Raw genomic sequence first — 21,099 nt, 5'->3', positions numbered from 1 at the left:
GTTTCGTTCATGCGTTCAATTCGTATCTTGACAAATAGTCTGAGCGGTTAAAGTGGTTTCTCTACCAGCTCATGATTTATTTATTTTAAGTTTTTAAGGCTTTAGTTTACTTTGATGTTTTTTTTTTTTAATGTACAGGGTGATTCACTATATTTTGACCCCCCTTTAACTTTTTTGTTTTAAGAGTTATAAAAAAATGTGAAATACAAAAGTTGCACGATTTTTTATGAAGTTTTCGAAAATGATAGTAGAAAAACAAATGAAGTTCAAACAAAATGGCCGCGGATGTTAACTTTGTTAATTTAAATGGAACACCCTGTATATTTTTACATATTTGGATAGAACGTTCCTTGTCGAGCATAGTCATATAGGGTTTGTTGGGTCCATCTCTAATAATAGGCGAGATAATATTAAAAAACGAAATGATGTTTTTTTATTAAGAAAATAAGACATCTTGTAATTGTTAGACCTCTTTCAGGCATTTCTGCCTTTTTTCCAATTACGTAAGGATTTAGATTTAGTTGTAATATATTTTGACATATCGGACATTGATATAGTCCAAAATGCGTATAGGTATTTTAAGTAAATCTCACTAATTAGACCGTGTGAGGCCAATTACTCATGGACAATCTTATATATGGTAGGTCGTGACAGTGACAGGTAGTAATGTCATGATAACATTGTTATTGTTTGACAGTTTGTATTAGTATTTAATTAAAATGGGTTACACAGAAGTAGAAAATTGAAATATTATTAGGAATTAAAATAAACTATGGAGAATATCTTAACTACTCTATCTTAATTCCTATAATATTTAAATTTTCTACTTCTGTGTAACCCATTTTAAATAAATAATAATACAAACTGTCAAACAATAACAATGTTGTCATAATATTACCTGTCACTGTCACGGCCTACCATATAACATTGTCCATGAGTAAATAAGCCCCTCACGGACTAATTAGTGCGATTTAGTTAAAATACTTATACCCATTTTGGACTATATCAATGTTCGATATGTCAAAATATATTGCAAATAAATCTAAATCCTTACGTAATTGGAAAAAAGGCAGAAATGCCCGAAAAACGTCCAACAATTACAAAATATTTTATTTTCTTAATAAAAAACGTTCTTTTCGTTTTTTAATATTATCTCGCTTATTGTTAGAGATGGACCCAACAAACCATATATGACTGTGCTCGACAGGGAACGTTCTATCCAAATGTGTAAAAATATACAGGGTGTTCCATTTAAATTAACAAAGTTAACATCCGCGGCCATTTTGTTTGAACTTCATTTGTTTTTCTACTATCATATTCGAAAATTTCATAAAAAATCGTGCAACTTTTGTATTTCACATTTTTTTATAACTCTTAAAACAAAAAAGTTAAAGGGGGGGTCAAAATATAGTGAATCACCCTGTACCTAGTTATAAGTCTGTGTAGAAATTTTATTATAAGCAGATACCTAATGTTGAAGTGATAAATTAATAGGAAGAACGCTTCTGTATCTTTAAATTAAAGCTTTTTTTTTTTTAAGATTTCTTCGGTTAAATTCCTTATTTACTATTTATTTAATTAAAAGACTGCATGATTAATGATTATTAATAATTATTATTGGAAGAAAACTACGATTCAAAAACATTGAAATAAACATAAGTATATTGAAAGTGTTTAATAAAAAAACAAGTTAAAGCTTTTTAAGAAGAAACTCAAAGTTTAATTTAGTTTTGTTAGTAAAAGTAGAAACATAAGTAATTAATAAAAATATTGAATAAATAATAAATGTTAATGATGATTGTTAAGTATAATAGCATGTTTATATTTCGCATTCCAATACCAAAATTATGACTTTTTTAAGTTTTAGAAATTTCCCGAGAATTCGAGAATTCCCAGGAATTCCTAGTCGAGAATTAGCGAAACCCGAGAAAAAAAGTAGGCCGAGAAATCAGAAACCCTAATTCAAAGTGAATACTTTCGTTGCTGAGATACAATTTTTTTTTCTCAGTAAGGAAAATGCCAACCATAGAGACTTCTGACTTCTGATAATCAAAAAATGTCATAGTTTTGAGACGGTTGGAAACAGAGTTACAAACCACTGATTGCGATAAACTTTTCTTTAACTCTATTTTTGATGTTAGAACGCTAATACTTAGAATAATAGTTGTGTGTAACAAATTATAATAAAAAAAACATTTTCCTGAAACGTTTATAAAGTGTGATTTTTGTTACAACTTCGTATATCATGGTTTTTTACTATTTACCTTTTATATGCGACCAACCTTCATATAAAGTGATGTTAAGATGTCAAGTCAAACAACAAGTGTGGTTTGAAATAGATTTTTGATACTCATTTTACTTTTCGAGAAAATGGCGGAGGATCTGGTTTTACAGATATTGATTTGCATTATATACAAACAATTGAATTATTTTTCATTTTTCATCATAGGTTATACTGTTTTATGTCCATTTATAAAATTATAAAGAGGATGGTATTTATATACCGGGGGATCTACGTAGTCATTTTTTATTTCTCTGTTCATGTTTTTTTTTTGTTTTCACAATATTTTCATATATAATCTACATATATTTAAATGTATCAAAATAAAATGAGTGCAGCCAATAAAAAACCAGAACACATCTCTGAAATTCGATTTTTTTATAGCAGGACTTTAGCTACTTGTGAATTTTTTAGAAGTGGTTTTTCGGAAAACAGTTTTAATATCAATATCATCAATACCGGTTGTAACTGAAAATTTTCTACAGGTCGCCAATATGGTTTTCACCTAAATCCTCGTAACTTCATGATACTATAACACTCTGAACAAATGAGTATTTAACAATCCTTTTTTACTCGTTCTCTTTTTGCAGTTAATGATTCCAAAATGTGTTGCAGGGGCGACGAACATGCAATACTTGACTTCAACAGAAATCAAAACATTTATTACGTATCTTTCCAGGTCAATTTCGGACGATCATTTCTATATCAACATTTCGGCGCCCAAAACTGGTTTTTGTACGATAAAAAAATCTTAACATGTTCCGTATCGTTATCTATATGTCAAATACAAATATGCGGTCGTGTCTTAATCTTATTTAAGTTCGAAATCATGATGGGAGAGAGCAAAGAACAGGAAAGAGCGTTCGTTGAGCAAATAAACAGTGACAGATATTTCTGATACAACTAAACTTCCTTTCGGATGATGTTTGTTGTCGGATGAGGTAATAGAACGGGCAAAATATGTGTACGAAGATAACTTTAGCATAATTTGTTCAAGACATATCAGCCAGGTCAATTCGAGCCATCGAGTTTAAAAGTTAGTAGTCAAAATAATAAAAGTATATAGAATATTTAATGATACATAAAATATTAAATATTTTTCAAATACATCTTAAAAACAATCGTGAAAATAACTGAAAAAGGTATTAAAGTGACAAAGAAACAAACATTTGTGAAAATTCGAAATACGTATCCGTTTCGATGTAGGTTAAAACAGTTTTTTCCAGTCAAGATCTACAGGGATTTTATAAAAATATTGTAAAATTCTGACAGCGGTTTTCAATATTCCATATTTAAAATACACTGTGAAAAAATTTCACTCGAAATCAATCAATTTTATTCAGTAATGTATCAGTTTCTGTCCACATGAGTTCATGAGTGAAACTATTGCAATAGTGAGTGAATTTCACTCAAATTCGAGTTTCTGTTAACTATCAAGTGAGTGACTTTTGACTCTATTCTGGGTGTATGTAAAATCAATTAAGAATTGCTTTATGACTTATGAAATTATCAAAATGCTCAATATTGAGTGAACATGTACTCAATAATTTCACTCAATGGAATCGATTCGATTTTTTTACAGTGTATTGTTCTCAATGATAAGACTTTTTAAGTCAAAATGAAATACACTATTCAATATTTCTGGTACATAGTTATAATTATTGTAAATTTATCATTGGAAATTCAGTTCAACTAATCATTTCATTGAGTAAAATATTGACTTTTTTGGAATATGATGATTTAGAGAAGTTTAATAATAAAAACTAATTGATGAAATAGAACTGTATGATTGATTTTTTGCTTTTTTTTAAGGTAGGTCTTGTAAATCCATGGTACAAACCTACAGAACCACTCGAGCGTAATTCAAACCAACAAGCCGGACTGTTATTATTGTGTTACTATATTTTAGAATCTAGCCCTTTACCTAGCACAATCGTTATGATGGTAAAGTCGTGTTGACTTAAAATTACATTAATATACATATATACTGACAGAATTTAAAAATTAAAGTGTTTATCCACGACTATTGTATAATGTACCCATTATACGTCTGTTTGCTCGATCTTAATAATACCCATTAATCACGGCAGTGATTAATGAGTCATTAATCACTACTGTCAGATGCTTCCTTAATTTAGCTATAATATTATATTGTTCTGCTACAAACAATCCGTTTTTAAAATTTTATCGTGTAAACCACTAAATATTTTCAATTCAGTGCTGTACATATAAAAAAAAAATTAAAAAAGTGAATTTTCCTAGACCGGATTCGATCCCGGGACCCGCGGTTGGAAGGAAAAGAGCATCTACACTGAGCCATTAGCGACTTCATTTGTGCGAGTGGTATATCTGTTTCTTAACATACCATGTTTTTCGAAACATTTCAAAAAAAACTTCAACAAAAATATTTAGTAGTCGTGGATAAAGTATAGTATTCTACTCCCGTATAATTGGTATTATTCACTCGGTGATTTAGGCCACTCGCCTGCGGCTCGTGGCCGTAAACTTCACCTCGTGAATAATACCCATCATTATACGCTCGTTGAATAATATACTATTTCAATATGTGCTAAATACATGTATAAAACTGATAATAAAAGTTAATACTATTCATTTACAATAGACATATTAATTTTGTTATACCTACGAGGTTTGTAGTTGTTTTTTCACATGATTAACATATCCCTGTGTTATACAATACTAGAATCACACTGCATATTATTCTCTCTCAAGGAAAGCTGCCTTCTCCTTTTAGTTAAAATTTTATAACGCGAAAAAATTGTACTATTTTATTCCTACGTTTATTTAGTTATTTATTCAACAAAGCCAACAGTGTATAGTGTAAGTATTTGTCATTATACTAAAATAAAAGTTAATATAAAATTTTTACAGTATAACAGACATAACACTAATAAACACAAAATAAAAACATAGCTACATACACTACTGGACACAATTAAAGGAACACGAAATTTTAATAAATTTTTAAAATATTTTTTGAAAGACTCGGTGAAAAATTGTCATATCGAGATAAAAAAGAAAGCGTTTAGAAGCTTTAGTTTCTAAAAAACTGTGAAAAGTAATTTTTTGCGCTTTTTTCAAATTGATGTCAAGGACGAACAAGAAAGTTTCTCTTTTGGTTGCTCGAAAACCGTAGCTCAAAAAATTTTTTGTTTAAACGTCTTGAGCTAAGGACTTAAAGCTTCAAAATGCTTTATTTTTGATCTCGATACGACCATTTTTCACTGAGATACAGCCTTTTAAAAATCATTAAAAAATTTATTAATATTCTTTGTCCTTTCATTTTTTCCAGTAGTGTAGTTATACAGGGTCGGAAAGTCCCCGTGGTTCATCGGCCGTTACGTAAGATCCACTTATTTGTGGGAGGGCGAAATGGGCGGTGACTATTAGACGCCTTCATTATAGCCATCTTTCTCTATCGCACGGATTTCTATGACTTACTTTATCGCTCTCACGTAACGGCCGATGAACCATTGGGACTTTCCGACCTTGTATGTAATAATTCTAGCGATTAAGAGTGTTTGGAATAATTTGGATTAATACATAGTAATCTATTATATGCAGCTATCTCAGCATCAAAAATACATTTTTTGGCACATTTTAAGTTACATATTATGGTTTTTTGGCATGAGCTATACAAAATTTGCGGTCCTTTTTTTCGAATTTTCAGCAGCCATATTAAAGTACCATTGGCTGTAGTTCGAATTGACCTGGACATGGCTGTACAGTCGCACTATTTTGATGGTAAACAAAACCGCAAGAGATTGACTTTTTCGTACGTGAATCTACGCTATCATCAGAGAATGACAATTCCGATTAGATAGTCGTCGGATATTTACTTTTCCTTTACCGATCACGGTTCTATGGGAGCTCAGCAGTTGTATGTGCCACTTTATTTATTATGACTCTTATTATTATTATGTGGAGTCAGCTAAACGAAATAGGTAGTACAGGGAACGTCATTTTACTGAAGACTAAAGAATTTGCAAAGAATAGATATATTTAAATAAAATTGTTTTTGGATAAACTATTGATATCCTTTAAATAATTTCGATTAACAAGTGATTAACAAAATGATAATCGAGATATAACAAAATCCTCTTTAATCTTACCTAAACTAGAAAAATGTTGGTGTATTTTAGTGATACCAAAACCGGTTTTTAAAAATAAGGAAAGGGAAGTACCTTTTCTACGCGATTTCCTGTTTGCCTCAGCATTAGGTAACGATATTAAATAATATGCAAATAAAAAATTCAATACACTTCTCAATCTAATGTACTTCTTGCCCTTATCGCCACATTCTCGAATGGAATGTATAAACAAAACTATTATGGTGTGTGTTGTTCTTTCATCACCATTACAAACATCATTATGTTCGAAACGATAAGTAAATCATACACTGACCTTCCGCTCAAGGCTGATTCAGTATTTGTGTGTTCTCTCGCTGTTTTCTACTTCCTTTTACGTACTCTTACGATAATTTATTCACGATGAATATGGGTATGCTTAATAGCACCTACAGCTTGGTGCAATTCCTTATTGCCGATAGAGATGACTGGACAGACAGTGGCTTACTTCCCGAGTTTTTACCTGGAAAAAAACTACTTAATAATGAAAAGCAAAAAAAAAATTATGTTTGCAATTACAAACACGCGCAATGATATAAGTGGCTATAGATTCACAAAATTTTATAGTTTTTGTAATATTTAGTACTTAAAAAACCATGAAAAATTCCATAATGATTGTATTTTTCTTTTGTTTTACAGTAGAGATAATAATACAAAATATTGTAATTAATTGACACAAATAAATATAGAGTAAACATAAAAATATATGTAAACATGGTTTAACATTTTTTGAGAAACATACATTCTATTATTAGCTCTTATATTTTCAGTCTATTGTAAATGTATTAAGCTAATTCATACAAATTTGTTTTATTATATTTAAAGAAATCTTATCAAATGAAGCGAAACAATGTTTTTCGATACCAAATATCTAGATAAGTAAGAGATATCTAAGCCCACAGATAAGATTCCTGAAACTGTTGATATTGGGAGAAACAACGGCTCTAAAATTATCTATTATATAAAAACCAAAACTGATATGTATGTCTAAATATAATTAATATAAAATCACATAGGTACCTGAAATATATTGTTTCCACATTTCCAGAAAATTCAAATAAGAAAAGTGTGACTTCTGTAAGAGAAAAGTATGGTTATGTTTGCAATCTATTGTTTTTTTTGGTTTATTAGTCTTATAACAACGTTAAACCATGTTTTTCATCCGCAAATCAATATTTTTTGTGATAAAGGATGTTAAGGTTAAAAAAGCATCATTAGTATCTCTGAAGACGCCTGATACAGAATGATGAACCTTAGACTGGAAAAATAATTAGGTACGCCAAATATTTTCTCAGACCTCAGAGTGATCCATCACATCAGGTTTTAAAGATATCCTAAGCTAAAATTGCGAAAAACACGTTTTTTCACTATATTTGAGGTTATGTTACATCATGAGGTAATTTTTCTCCACAAAACTAGTCAGGGCATCTGAAAGTACTGCTCTTGAATTTAGAAAGTGCGATGCTGCAATAATCTCAGAATTGTTTATAATAGGAACGGGTGATGAATTCTCTTCGGCCTGAGGTCTGAAGAATATGTGTTATAGTGAACATAATTTGAAAATTTCATGATTTTTTTTATCAAAAACATTGAATTTTTCATCCGCCATTTTCTAATTCTGACTTGAGTTTCGTAATCAGCGACCCCAAAAACCTGAAAACCAGTGAGAATTTAGGTGTTTGCAATTTGATTTTTCTGTTGTTTGAGTCTATTTCTAAATTTTTTACGCCAATCTAAACAATTTTAATGAACGATTTCTCAAAGAGGAAAGAATGAGAGATTATGAATGAGAAAAGTATTACTTTCAAACACCGTAACGAGTTTTGTGAAGAAAACTGCGTCGTGATGTAACACAACTTGAAATATAGCGAAAACCGGGTTTTTGCAACTTTTGAATTACGATATCTCGAAAAACTGACGTCATGGAGCAATTCTGTAAATAAAGGAAAAATATAGCCCAGTGTATGATTTAAAATTGTGTCGGCCTATGTAATATTTTATGGCCCAAGGAAATTTGACGAGAATATTTGAAAAATCACAAACTCAAAATATTGAAGTTCAAAGTTTTTTGCAAATTTATCGCGTTCTGTGCGTCGGACATCCATAAGGTTTGTAGTTGAAAGTTGTAGAGAATTTAATTATCTACAAGATTGGTCCCTTGCAATTTTTCCCAAAACTTCGCCCTTTTCGAGATATTCAAGGTCAAAGTTTCATATATGCCATTGTCCAATGCATTGGGCGCGAGATATTCACGAAAAACCTTGATTTTGAAAATTTGAACTTGAATATCTCGAAAAGGGTGAGGTTTCGGAAAAAAACACAAGAGACCAATCTTGTAGATAATTAAATTCTCTACAACTTTCGTACTGACCTTATGGATGTCCGATAGAACGCGAGATATTTACAAAAAACTTGGGTAGCCATGTTGTATACTTAGAAATTCTTGCATTCAGATAGGAATCGCTACAATTCTGGTTTAAATATATAATAAAAATGGAGTCGTGTGTAAAATGTTGTCATTTTACTTGAGGACACAAATTATGGAATTATTAATAAATATTAATCTGAAAATTAATTACAAATGATCCTAGGTGTCCGTTCTAGTGAGTGAAGTAGTTTGGTTATTGTGTCTGACCTAGTTCCGTCGTAAATGCAATATATTGACAGACTAACAGTATGGTTAAAATTGAGGTACTTTGGCATTTATTTAAATTATTCTTCTGTTCTCACGAGCATTAAAATTTATCTCACTCACTAGCGGGAACCATTGCGAATACATTGATATATAATAATATTCAATTATGTTAGTTTCTTCGATGATTTGTGTCCTCATCTGAAGCTCTGTTACACGGTAAAAATATACATACTAAATCGCCCCCTTAATTTCTTAAAAGATATTTTAGTGACTTTTTCTGACTCCAACACCTTTTATCTCAAAACCTATTGATTTGCGGTTTATGTAAACTTTTTGGTTAAAAATCTCTCAAAAAATCACTCGTTAAAGTTTGTGTGGGCATATTGAATTAACACCCTGACGCCTGATAATAAATATTTGTTATTTTCAACTGAAGTTTGTTACAAGTTTCAAGCAGGATTTTTCGCTTCGTGGAGGGCGCCGCTTCGAAAAAACGAACACCCGGTATATAATAAACGATCGGTCTGCATTGTGTCCCCCTTTCCGCTTATCAGACGACGAATCAATCAAGTGCCCCGATATCGATTCCACACGGCCGACGCTGAGCTTTTTATCTCGAAGCAATTAGGTGGTAATCAGCCAGAAAACACAATACTGGCAACGTTACGCGTAGGTACGTAAATACATGCGAGAGAGAGGACAACGATCCGAACATGCACACAGTCTCCGCATACGAAGATAGATTACGCTGGAGGGCCATTTTACGTGGCGTCAGACATTTTGATATGCCGGTATCTGTGTTTGTTTACGATAATTGTTATATATTGGCGCTCCCTTATTTATAATGCGTTTCAGCAGGACACAGTTCGGTGTGTGCGAGTGAGTGACGGTGCAGTTTAGTATTATTATTTTTTTTTTGGAAAATTGGTTTCCTCCAAAGCGATGACCTATTCCCAGTACGTACATATATACATACATACAAGTAAACGTTTTCGATTTGATAATCATAGGGGACATTTTAACGGTTAGAGACAGTCGGAATGAAACGGCCTGTGACGCAATTTTTGTTTTATCACCTCGAGAATTCTCGCGAGATTAGCGAAAATGTTTACATATTAACGGGTCTCTGACGTATTTCAACACAGAACATCACAGTAATACAGGGTGGAAAGTTACTTGTCAGTAAAAATTTAACGGAATAAAAGCCTATTGTATATAAAATTCCTTTGATTTTTTTTTAAATTCCTATTTAAAAATTGAGTGGGAAAAAATAACAATTTATAATGCTTAGAAGTGCTGTTTATAAAACTTTGCCTCCTTTTTAGAAGGTCGTAATTTTTTGTTGATTTTAATATTATTATTTAATTTACTATTTAAAATAAGATGCTTTACATTATTAGCTCTCTGTAAATTTTAATTTACTTAAAAAATATTAAACTAATTCACATTAATTCTAAAGATCTTATCAAATGGAGTCGTATAATGTTCTTGATGCACGGAAAATAATTATGTTAAAAATTTACGCAACTGTAGCATTATTGACTATAATTATTTAAACAGGGTGATTCACAAATGGTGATCAAAAATGAAACTTCGTATTCTTTGGTGAATTTTAAGGGGAGTCTTTCCTATATAGTTTTTATCTATGTACAGGGTGTTAAACTTCAAAAAATATTTTTAATTTTTTTAATTAATTTTAAACCTGGTAAGTGAAATAATTTGAAATTGGAGACATGTATTTATGTAAACATTATCCAAAATTTGAGGCATTATGCTAATATTTAGATGCTCCAATGGCGAAGATGACAGGATATCGGTAGCATATTTTTCTAAATAAAATAGTACGCCACTGCTTTACGGTAACAATCATGATATTTTCGGATTCGTCTTTCAATTTTCTATAAATTACTACTATTTTATGTTTTTCGAAAAAAGTCTGATTTTCGAGTAAAACTTAAAAAACGAACTGAAAACAATTTTACCTAAATTACATGACAAACATTAATCATTCGGTTATTTAATCGAATAAAGAAATTAATAACACTAGTCATCATTTTAATGATTTTACTTGAGTACCTAAATGCCCAAAAATACCTCCATTTCCACGAACACATGCGCAACATCTTTTTAGTAACGAAAATGTAATTTATTCGAAATTTATTGTTGCTTGAATCTGATGAAAAGCATTATTTATTCTTTCTTCTAACTGCTCCGTTGTATTAATTTGTTCACTGTATACCAGCCGTTTAAGAGCTCCCCACAAGAAGAAATTCAGTGGATTGAGATCCGGTGTTTTCAAATTACTCGAAAATCAGGCTTTTTTCGGAAAACATAAGAGAGTAGTAATTTGTAGAAAATTGAAAGGCGTATCCGAAAATATCATGATTTTTACTGTAAAACAGTAGCGTACTATTTTATTTAGAAAAATATACCTCCGCCACTGGAGCATCTAAATTATCCGCCAGTGGAGCATCTAAATTTTAGGAAAAGGCCTTAAATTTTGGATAATTTGGATAATTTCAAATTATTTCACTTACTAGTTTGTAAATTATTTTAAAAATTTAAAAATATTTTTTTAAGTTTAACACTGTATCTTTTTAACAAACCGTTCTGGACAAAAATTTTATACGAAAGACTTCTCTTAAAATTCACCAAAGAATACAAAGTTTTATTTTTGGTCACTGTTTGTGAAACACCCTGTATAGAATATACGACTGACTATAATTTGTGTTAACCATTATGAACAAATTGTATTTAAAATGTTGTGTTTAATTTGATTACAATTTGGTTAAATATATTAACTTTCTGTTTTGATACGTAAATTTTATGGATTTGCTACAAAAAAATGTAAAATGGTTTTGTAAATATTCTAGAAATTAATTGTTTTGGTACTGAAAAACATATATGTATCGGTAATTATCATATAAATTTTTCATATTACTTACATTTTGCAGCTATGAGATGCACATATTTTGATACCCTATGGATTTTTTTAGTTTTGCACATCCATTTGGTGTAGTTCGTTTTGTGCAATTATTTTTTCCCTTACTTCAAAAAATAGCTCAAAATCAGTGGAAATTTCGATTTTTGTTAAAATAAGTGGTTAAGATTTTGAAATTAAAGTACAACAGTCAAATGGTCAAAATAAAAACTTTTTATTTCTACATTTTTTTCTTTAAAAAAGTTACAACCATTTTTAACAAATTTTAAACATTATTAAAATGCAAGAATAAAAAGTTTTTAATTTTAAAATATCGACGTACCTACACGGATTTTCGTTTGCTGTTTTTTTCCTTTCGTTAGTTTTAAGGCTCATATATTTTTTTATTAGCTTACGGTTTACATTAATTTGGTCGAAATAAAAACTTTTTATTTCTACATTTTTTTCTTTAAAAAAGTTAAGCCATTTTTAACTAATTTTGAACATTATTAAAATGCCTATAACTCCTTAAAAATACATTTTAGAGAAAAAAAAGTGCAAGAATAAAAAGTTTTTAATTTTAAAATATCGACACACGGATTTTCGTTTGCTATGTTTTTTCCTTTCGTTAGTTTTAAGGCTCATATATTTTTTTATTAGCTTACGGTTTACATTAATTTGGTCAAAATAAAAACTTTTTATTCTTGCACTTTTTTTATCTAAAATGCATCCTTGGGTAGTTATAGGCATTTTAATAATGCTCAAAATTGGTTTAAAATGGCAATAAGACAATGTTATAAAAATTTTATTGCTTTTTTTGTCGTGTTCCGATGTTTCTGGAATTGAAAACAAAAATGAAACTGCTGATACAATGAAGTTAAAAAAATGAAACTATAGGAGTTTACGAGAATTCTCTCTGGGTGCTCAAATTACTATGTTATTCTTATGGTTATAGAAAGAGAGAGAGAAAATGTTATGTCTGGATGAAAAGGAATTAATTCTCGTAAACACTGAGTGTCTTGTTGTGTTTGTAGAATGAATTTTTTACCTTTTGAAGTAATTAAATAATGTTGGAACCTTTAAAAAAGTTAGTCCCATGTTTCTAATACTTATTTATAGCATTCCTTTGTTTGTTGTATCGATTTTTCCAACTTTCCATTACTTTTTTTATAATTAACTTTGTGTTTACTGTTTCTGTTGTTCTATTTTTGTTTTCGTATTACTCATTTTTTCTGTCATCCTTTAAACTTTGCTGTTAATTTGTATTCCAATGTTGTATGATTATTTTATAGTTCTTTCGTTTCCATATTTCTACTGTATATCATGACAGTAGTACAAATGTGTCATCTGTTTTATGTTTAACTTCTTTGGATACATATTGTACGAAACAATTTCCGCCTCTTATCATTTTACACCTACAATTAAGAGATCGTCACTATTTTCATTTCTTGGCAATTTTTTCCTTTCTGTATCCAAAGGTGCAACAAATTGTTCACTGCGTGGCCGTCGGCTGACTCTGAATCGACTGTCGCCCTGTGCAAACTTGGTCAACGACAATTTACGATTTATTTTGTCTAGTGCATTAGCGTTGCAATGCCGATACGACTGCACGATTTGCATAAGGCTTAGATTGCGGCGACGTATGCGGTGAGTGATGACATAACTAAAAATATGAGAGAAAGATAAGAGGAACCTTGGCACATATTTATCTGAATGTGTACGGTTAAAGTACCTTCGACTGACTTCCTTCGACGTTCCACGTGTATAACGGGAATAAATATCTGCGAGGACTCACAGAAATGCATCAAACTTAAAAAAATGTGTGCCATTAATGTTTGACTATAGTCTGTTTGGAAATGAAAGAGAGTAATAAAACCCCGAGATAAGAACCGGCCATGGGCGTGGTAATATTTCGTTTCAGGTAATTATCGGGTAACACTAATGCTAACAAAAATGACAGGGATTGGAAAATCGACTATCTACAGACTTTTAAAGGAAACAAAAAATGAACAAGATACTGTAAATCCCCCAAAATCATCTACAGGGAGGTCAAAAGTCGTTATAGATGATTTCTTCAAAAATGTCATTCGCAGAAAAGTACACTCATTTTATTTTAAAAAAGAAATACCAACGCTAAACAAAATTTTAAGTGAACTTTCAGAGGACAACGATTTGCCAAAAATCAGTAGAAGCAAATTATGGGCCGTCTTACGAGAGTTGAATTTTTGCTGGGAAAAGCAGAACAGGAAGTCAGTTCTTATCGATAAAGATGAAATTATTTGTTGGCGAAGATCCTACTTAAGATCAATTAGAAAATTCCGTGACGAAGGGAGGAATATTTATTATCTAGACGAAACTTGGGTCAACGAGGGATATACTGTAACAAAAGTATGGCAAGATAAAAATGTAAAAAGTTTTCGACAAGCATTTTTGGATGGACTTTCAACAGGGTTCAAGGCACCTTCAGGTAAAGGGCGAAGATTAATAGTGACACATATAGGTAGTGCCAGTGGTTTTGTAGATGGCGGTTTACTTTTATTTGAATCTAAAAATACAGGTGACTATCACGAAGACATGAACGCAGATGTTTTCGAAGAGTATTTTACACAGATGTTGGATCTTATTCCTCCGGGGTCTGTAATTGTCATGGATAATGCCAGTTACCATTCACGGCAGACCGAGCGGACGCCTACGACTGCTTGGAGGAAAGCCGATATAATTCAATGGTTATCCGGAAAAAACATTTCTTTTGAAACAAATATGGTGAAAAAGGAACTTTTGACACTTGTCAATCTTAATAAAGATCAGAAAAAATATGTTATCGATGAAATGGCAACAAATCGCCAAATAACGGTACTACGGTTACCACCTTATCACTGTGAACTTAACCCAATCGAATTAGTCTGGGCGCAGGTAAAAGGAGATGTAGCGCGAAATAATACGACGTTTAAATTAAGTGACGTGAAAATTTTGTTAAAAAATTCCTTGGAACGAGTAACTGCAGATAACTGGCAAAGATGTATACATCATGTACAAAAAGAAGAGGAGAAAATGTGGGAACTCGATAATTTAATTGACGTTACTGTGGAACCTATCGTTATCAATCTAGGAGACGAAGATAATTCATCAGAATATTCAGAGGATGAATTTTAATATACCTACTTTTTTATTTTCTTTATTGTACATTTATACAACACTACATTTACTCACCATAATTTGAATTTTCAAAATACATATATTTTTGTGTGGAATAAAAGTCTATTCATTAAATTTAAATAAATATTTTGATAATAATATTGAATAATTTTATTTGAATTACTAAAAACCCTCTTAACCCGGTTATGATGCTTAAAGTAGCCTCATGTTTTGAAATGCTGTTTTTATATTGTTTACTTATAAGAGAAATGGACCGAGAAATTGAAGCGGCATAGACAAAGACGGATTGTCGGGGATTAAATTTTAGCTACCTGGTACAGTTTAGTACAGTCCGATCGCACAAAGTTTTGTTAAAAGTTGACCTCATCTATACGGAAAAAACAATATAAAAATATTGAATTTAAGCTCCAATACTACATTTATTTACGATTTGCATACATAATGAGCTTTTATTACTCTCTTTCATTTCTAAACAGACTATACAAAAGTAACTTTTTGGCGATTACTACTTGTTTGGGCCTAAATTCCACAGTTTCTGCATTCATTTTTATTAGTATCAAACACTACAACAGGCATCATGTACACATATTCGCCTTTACGACAAAGATACGGCTGTTATAGGAGAATATTTTTAATGTGATTTTTTCCTTCTTGTTTTATGATTCCTCACTTTTCATATAACATGAGTGAATACATTTTTCCCGATTTTTATTTTATTTTGAACAACGCTCCAATCCAAAGTTTCGTGTTCGTCCTGATCCCCTTTCACAAAAACAGGTTTCTCCGTCTATGGACTGCAACTTCGAGATCGTTATTGCGGAACCGGGCGGTAAGCCACCCACCTCGGGTTTACGACTTATACGGAAAATGCAAACAGCGAGTCAGCTTATTCGGCAATGTTTTGACTCCGGTTATGGTGTTGCTGCCGTTGTATCACGTAACCAAGGCGATTTATTCAGCTTTCTTCCACTTACGGGTACCGGAGGTATTCCACAATGCGAATCGTCTCCTCTTGCGCGTTGCGGATGTATGCACAACTCTCCAGACGAAATGTATGCACAGCTCTTAATTTTGTTCCACAATCCGAAAAGTTCTTGTATTCTGTGATGGCCTAATGTTGAATTTACAGAAATTTTTACCGGGAAAAAGGTATATGACCGTATATAGGAAATTAAATTGTAAGTTGCGTTTCTTGTTCTTTAAACTCTATCCAAAATGACGAACATGAAAAAAAAAATTCGCAGTAAAAAAAACGGTTTTTCTTAAATAACTAAAAAACTATAGCTCCGATCGAAAAATGTTAAATGAGAAAGTTGTAGGTTTTAAAAAGATCTATCGATTGGTTTTTTGTAAGTATCAGTTGCTTTGTTACTTTTCGAGATATGTATATCGTAAAAACCTTTAAAAATCTCCTCTTTTCTTTTCTTCTATACCTCGTTTGCATTTACGTTCCCATACTGGCTATTTACTGTAAGTATAACCAAATAAGTACATTGTACACAAATTAAAAAATATTAGATAATTATTTTTCGAGATATATCGATTTTTTGAAAAAAAGGCGCTCTCAAAAATTAGTTAGCATACTTTCTTCGTAAAAGGTTGTATTACCACGCTATTAAATAATTTTTACGATATTATTGATTTTAAGGATCAAAAAATTACAAAAATAGCACTTTTTTGGGCATGCTTTTTGCAGATAACTATTTCAATTTTTATTTTCTGAAAATGACTTTTAAAGAAAGAAATTACTGATAGTTTTTTACGAATTTAAAAAATATATTTTTCGATCGGAGCTAAATTTTTTTAGTTATTTAAGGAAAACCGTTTTTTGCAATATATTTTAGTGCAATTTAGTTTAGTTCATTTTGGATCGTGTTTAAACACGAAGAAACTCAATTTAAAACTTATACGGTCTAAGGTTTTTTTCAGATAATAATTTATGTAAACAATTCTCTATAATGCTTGAACAAATCTTTATTAGTTTTTTGAAGGTCTGTGATTCTACAGAATGCAACTAAATCGCTTGCCGATATCTGTATGGGGGCTTTGCGTCACAAATAAAATTTAAAAAAGGTTCATTTTCCAGATAAAGGGTGTTAAGAATTAAGTAGAAAATCTAGCATTTTTAATCATGGGCATCTTACACTGAGGATAGGTTTTTTGGTAAAATTTTTTCGTATCCCTTTTCTATGTGGACTTTTTTACTATTTGATCAAAAAATTTCGACGATTTTGTGATATCATCTGTGTCTTTCACATCGCCATCTCCACTCAAAAGGAATTTTCTTTAACAAAAAGTTCTTCTCTAATGTTATCAATAATTTTGAAAACTCATACAAAAATTTCGTTTCGCTTATTTTCTGCATTATAATTTTTAGGTTAAAAGTAAGAAAAACAAATTTTAGGGACACTCTTTTAATTGGTTGTAACTCCTTTCTTTCTCTTAGCCTATAATCTTTTCTCTTACTTTTTAACTATAGAATTGTAAAATGGTGGTAAAATATTGCGGGATAAAAACTTCTTATATTTCATATTGTAAAAAGAATAGAGAATAGGCAAATATACTTTTATATTGTATTATATACAAAGATAATATTATTACCTGATTTCTTGTCGTTAATCATAAAATTTTTAGTGATAAAATATCTATGCATATTATGTCATTTCACGATTAATCTCAAAAACGTTGCATCTTAGCAACAAAAATATATTTTCTCATGTAGACTATTCTATTAATTTGTTACTTAGAAGACCATCAAAACCAGAAATTTCACTTTAAATAGAATTATGCCAAATGACGTCATAATTATAGATTTTTTTCTATTTTATTTAAGATGATTTATATTATTTTCTTAAATTTTCTTTGAAATATCGTAACAAACACAGATTTATCACACCATGGGGTAGTAGTACTTGTACCGTGTACTTCGGTTTTTCACTGTCTACTCGTGCGAGGGCATGTATACGGTTGACCTGAAGATGCGGTATAGCGTGGCGCCGCCGTTTTGCATATTTTATAGTTCCAAGGGTATCGTCGAAGCGCTCCGCGTTCGCACCCACACCGCGTGGGCGGCATTCGATGACTTTTACTTTCGGACTGATTTAATGGGTGATTGTTTAGAGATACTTAGGGAATTGGCTCAAGGGAAGCGCCTTTTTCTAGGTAAAACCGTATCATTAACAAAACGCTAAATGAGTAAATTGCTCATTCGTATGCTAACGGCTGGTTTAGGTGTACGGGGCTTTGTTTATTTTTGCGATATAGCCTTATTTTGTTTGTATTAGTCCGTTGTTTTTTCCGGCTTCAAATTAAGGGTAACAATTTCGATCTAGTTTTGTGAGGTGCTTGTATATTTCTACACATTGCGATACATTTTCTCACTGTTATAATAACACTGCCATTTGTGTCACACATTACTAGCATATTGTATTAAAAATATATTTTTAACTTTCCTACAATTTTGTTGAATATAGGTATTTACTTTGGTATAGATTTGTTAAATAAATAGGTAGGTACTAATAAAATCTCAAAATTTCGTAGATTCTATTATTACGCGTATTTTATTTAAATAATGATTACATTCGAATGCAGCAAAAATAACAAACATAGGTGGAAAATAGTACAATGTTGAAATAAGCACAAACAGTATGAAGGTGCCTAATCAACAAAAGAATTTAAAAAATACCGTTAGAGATTATTTTAACGTTTTATGTCTTTAAATATTACTAACATTTGCTACCAACAAGTGCCAATAAATAAGAAGCTGACATGACACCATGTTGATATCTTCTAGTTTTTTAAACAAATTTATTTATTGTGATTTATTTTGTACAATTATTTAAAACCAAGGTAGATACCAAAAACAACTTTGAACAAGTCTCAATAAGTGACAGATATAAAGCTAACTAATGTAATTCAGAACTTATAAAATAAAAATTGAATGTACTCTTATATAAGTATACGATTTTGTAAAAAAAAAATCAAATCAAAAATGGCAACTCGAAAATGATTTTAAAATACTCTTTCTGCACGGCACCGGAAACTGGTCCACCTGATCTTACACAAGGCAAAACATGCAGTCGGCGACCGGCACGGCGGGAAAGTGTAATAAAAAATGAACGGACACAAAATTGAAAGAAAAAACTATAAGGATTTTGCAAAAAAATTTTTACGGTATTGGTTCCATTTTTCATGACATCTATTTCAAATTTTTTTTGGATAAGTTGCGAATCACTCTGTATAATAAAGACGTAAGAGCCACAATTGTAATAATATGCATGTTAAGATCAAATCTATCCCAATATTTTTTGAAATATTTATATGAAGAATTTTAAATGGAAATAATATTGTGGTAAAATATGTTTGAGTAAATAATTTCCCTTCTACTACAAATACATACGGTAGATATAAATTGTGTAATTTTATAGGACAATATTATTCAATTTTACTTTTTTGTGGAATTATATGTTCATACTTTTTATACACGATTGTAATTGTGATAATTTGTACACACTGCAAGACCACAGTAATATTTTTTTTTTTCAAGGCATTCATCTGTGTAGAGAAAAGTGGATTTCAGGATGTATTTTTGTAATCCTGAAAAAATGTATTTACAGCATCAAATTATAAGAAAAAGCAAAATTGATATCTATATCTCTTAGAACGCGATATCTAGGTGCTTCTTTAATAAAAAGACATTGAATTCTTTATAGAAGCTCAGTCAGAAATACAATTAAATACAACATTTTCCATATTCCCAAAGACAACAAAATTAAATTTAAATCCAACATTTCCAACATCCACATTTTCACGTATTGACTGAACATAGGTACCTATAGTAAAAGAAACATTTACCAATTTACACAAGAACTACGCTACTGGAATACATATATAATTATTTCAATATAACAAGTTGTTAAACTATATTTTTGTCTAACATATATTCAGGTACACCCCTTTATTAAATGAAATAAAATCTATGGTACTCTAACCAAAACCAAAATTCAGTCTAAGATATGTATTCTTTTTTTTGTAACTACCTACTTAATTTCCCTAAAAAATGATTTAAATATAGAAAACCGAAAGCAATTATGCTAATTAACGTCAAATTTATTTTGTTCTTGGAATAATTTAATTTTTTTTACAAGTTTTATTGCACGGGTATAAAAATAACCTATATCTAAGGGTGAACTGTTTATTAAGTAATTTATAGCATACTCAAGAAAGTTATTATTACTTGCTTATCTGAAATTATATTTGTATTTTATATCTTTATCGTATTACGGACCGTCGTTACTTTACATGCAAGGGAGCATTAATGTGGGTTCGGTCAAATTATTTTTAAATAAATCGACTTTCTAATAAATGGCGGATGCGCTAATGGTAAATACTGAAGACTATGCATCATGTTTGGATTTTTATTCTTTCCGTCATTTTTTACGGTACATTTAACTATGTAGTTGCATAGTTCATTGCGAAGTAGAAAAATGTTAAAATTTTTTAAATAAGGATATACAGATTGCATCAAAATTAACTAATTTTGATGCACAGATGGTTTTCAATTTCAAGGTACTCTCTCTTCTCATTTTTTAAATTATAGGTTTATTTCGCCCCTAAAATAGACAGTACAAGAGAAAATGTCTATATTTTTCTTGAGATTTGAAATACATTTTATTAGGTTTTACAGGATTTACTGAAACAATAATCACATTTTGTTGCAAAATACATTGTTCTCATTAAATCGTAGGATTTGCAATTTTAAGGAACTTATGGCGTCAAATAATGCGCCTAAAATTGATATGTGTCATAATGTATGACATGTATTTTTCATTTTTCTAAGACAATTTCTAGAAAATTTGTACCTATAAACATTTATAAAAGCGTTTTAAAAATTTTCAGCAGTAATGTGCTAGCCAAAGCTACAATATACAGATTTTTCGTATAAAATCTATAAAATTTC

The 21,099-nt window shown here is 30.6% G+C and overlaps 1 protein-coding gene across 1 annotated transcript in view; it reads left to right on the top strand.

The window, feature by feature from the left end:
* Window positions 1-21,099, top strand: part of LOC108909429 (insulin-like growth factor 2 mRNA-binding protein 1) — a 307,897-nt gene that overhangs the window by 251,796 nt on the left and 35,002 nt on the right. The window lies entirely within an intron of this gene.

Source organism: Anoplophora glabripennis, unplaced genomic scaffold (genome assembly GCF_000390285.2).
Source record: "Anoplophora glabripennis isolate ALB-LARVAE unplaced genomic scaffold, Agla_2.0 scaffold337, whole genome shotgun sequence".
NCBI lineage: Eukaryota > Metazoa > Arthropoda > Insecta > Coleoptera > Cerambycidae > Anoplophora > Anoplophora glabripennis.
The sequence above is the reverse complement of the archived record's forward strand: the minus strand, read 5'-3'. Positions and strand labels throughout refer to the sequence as shown.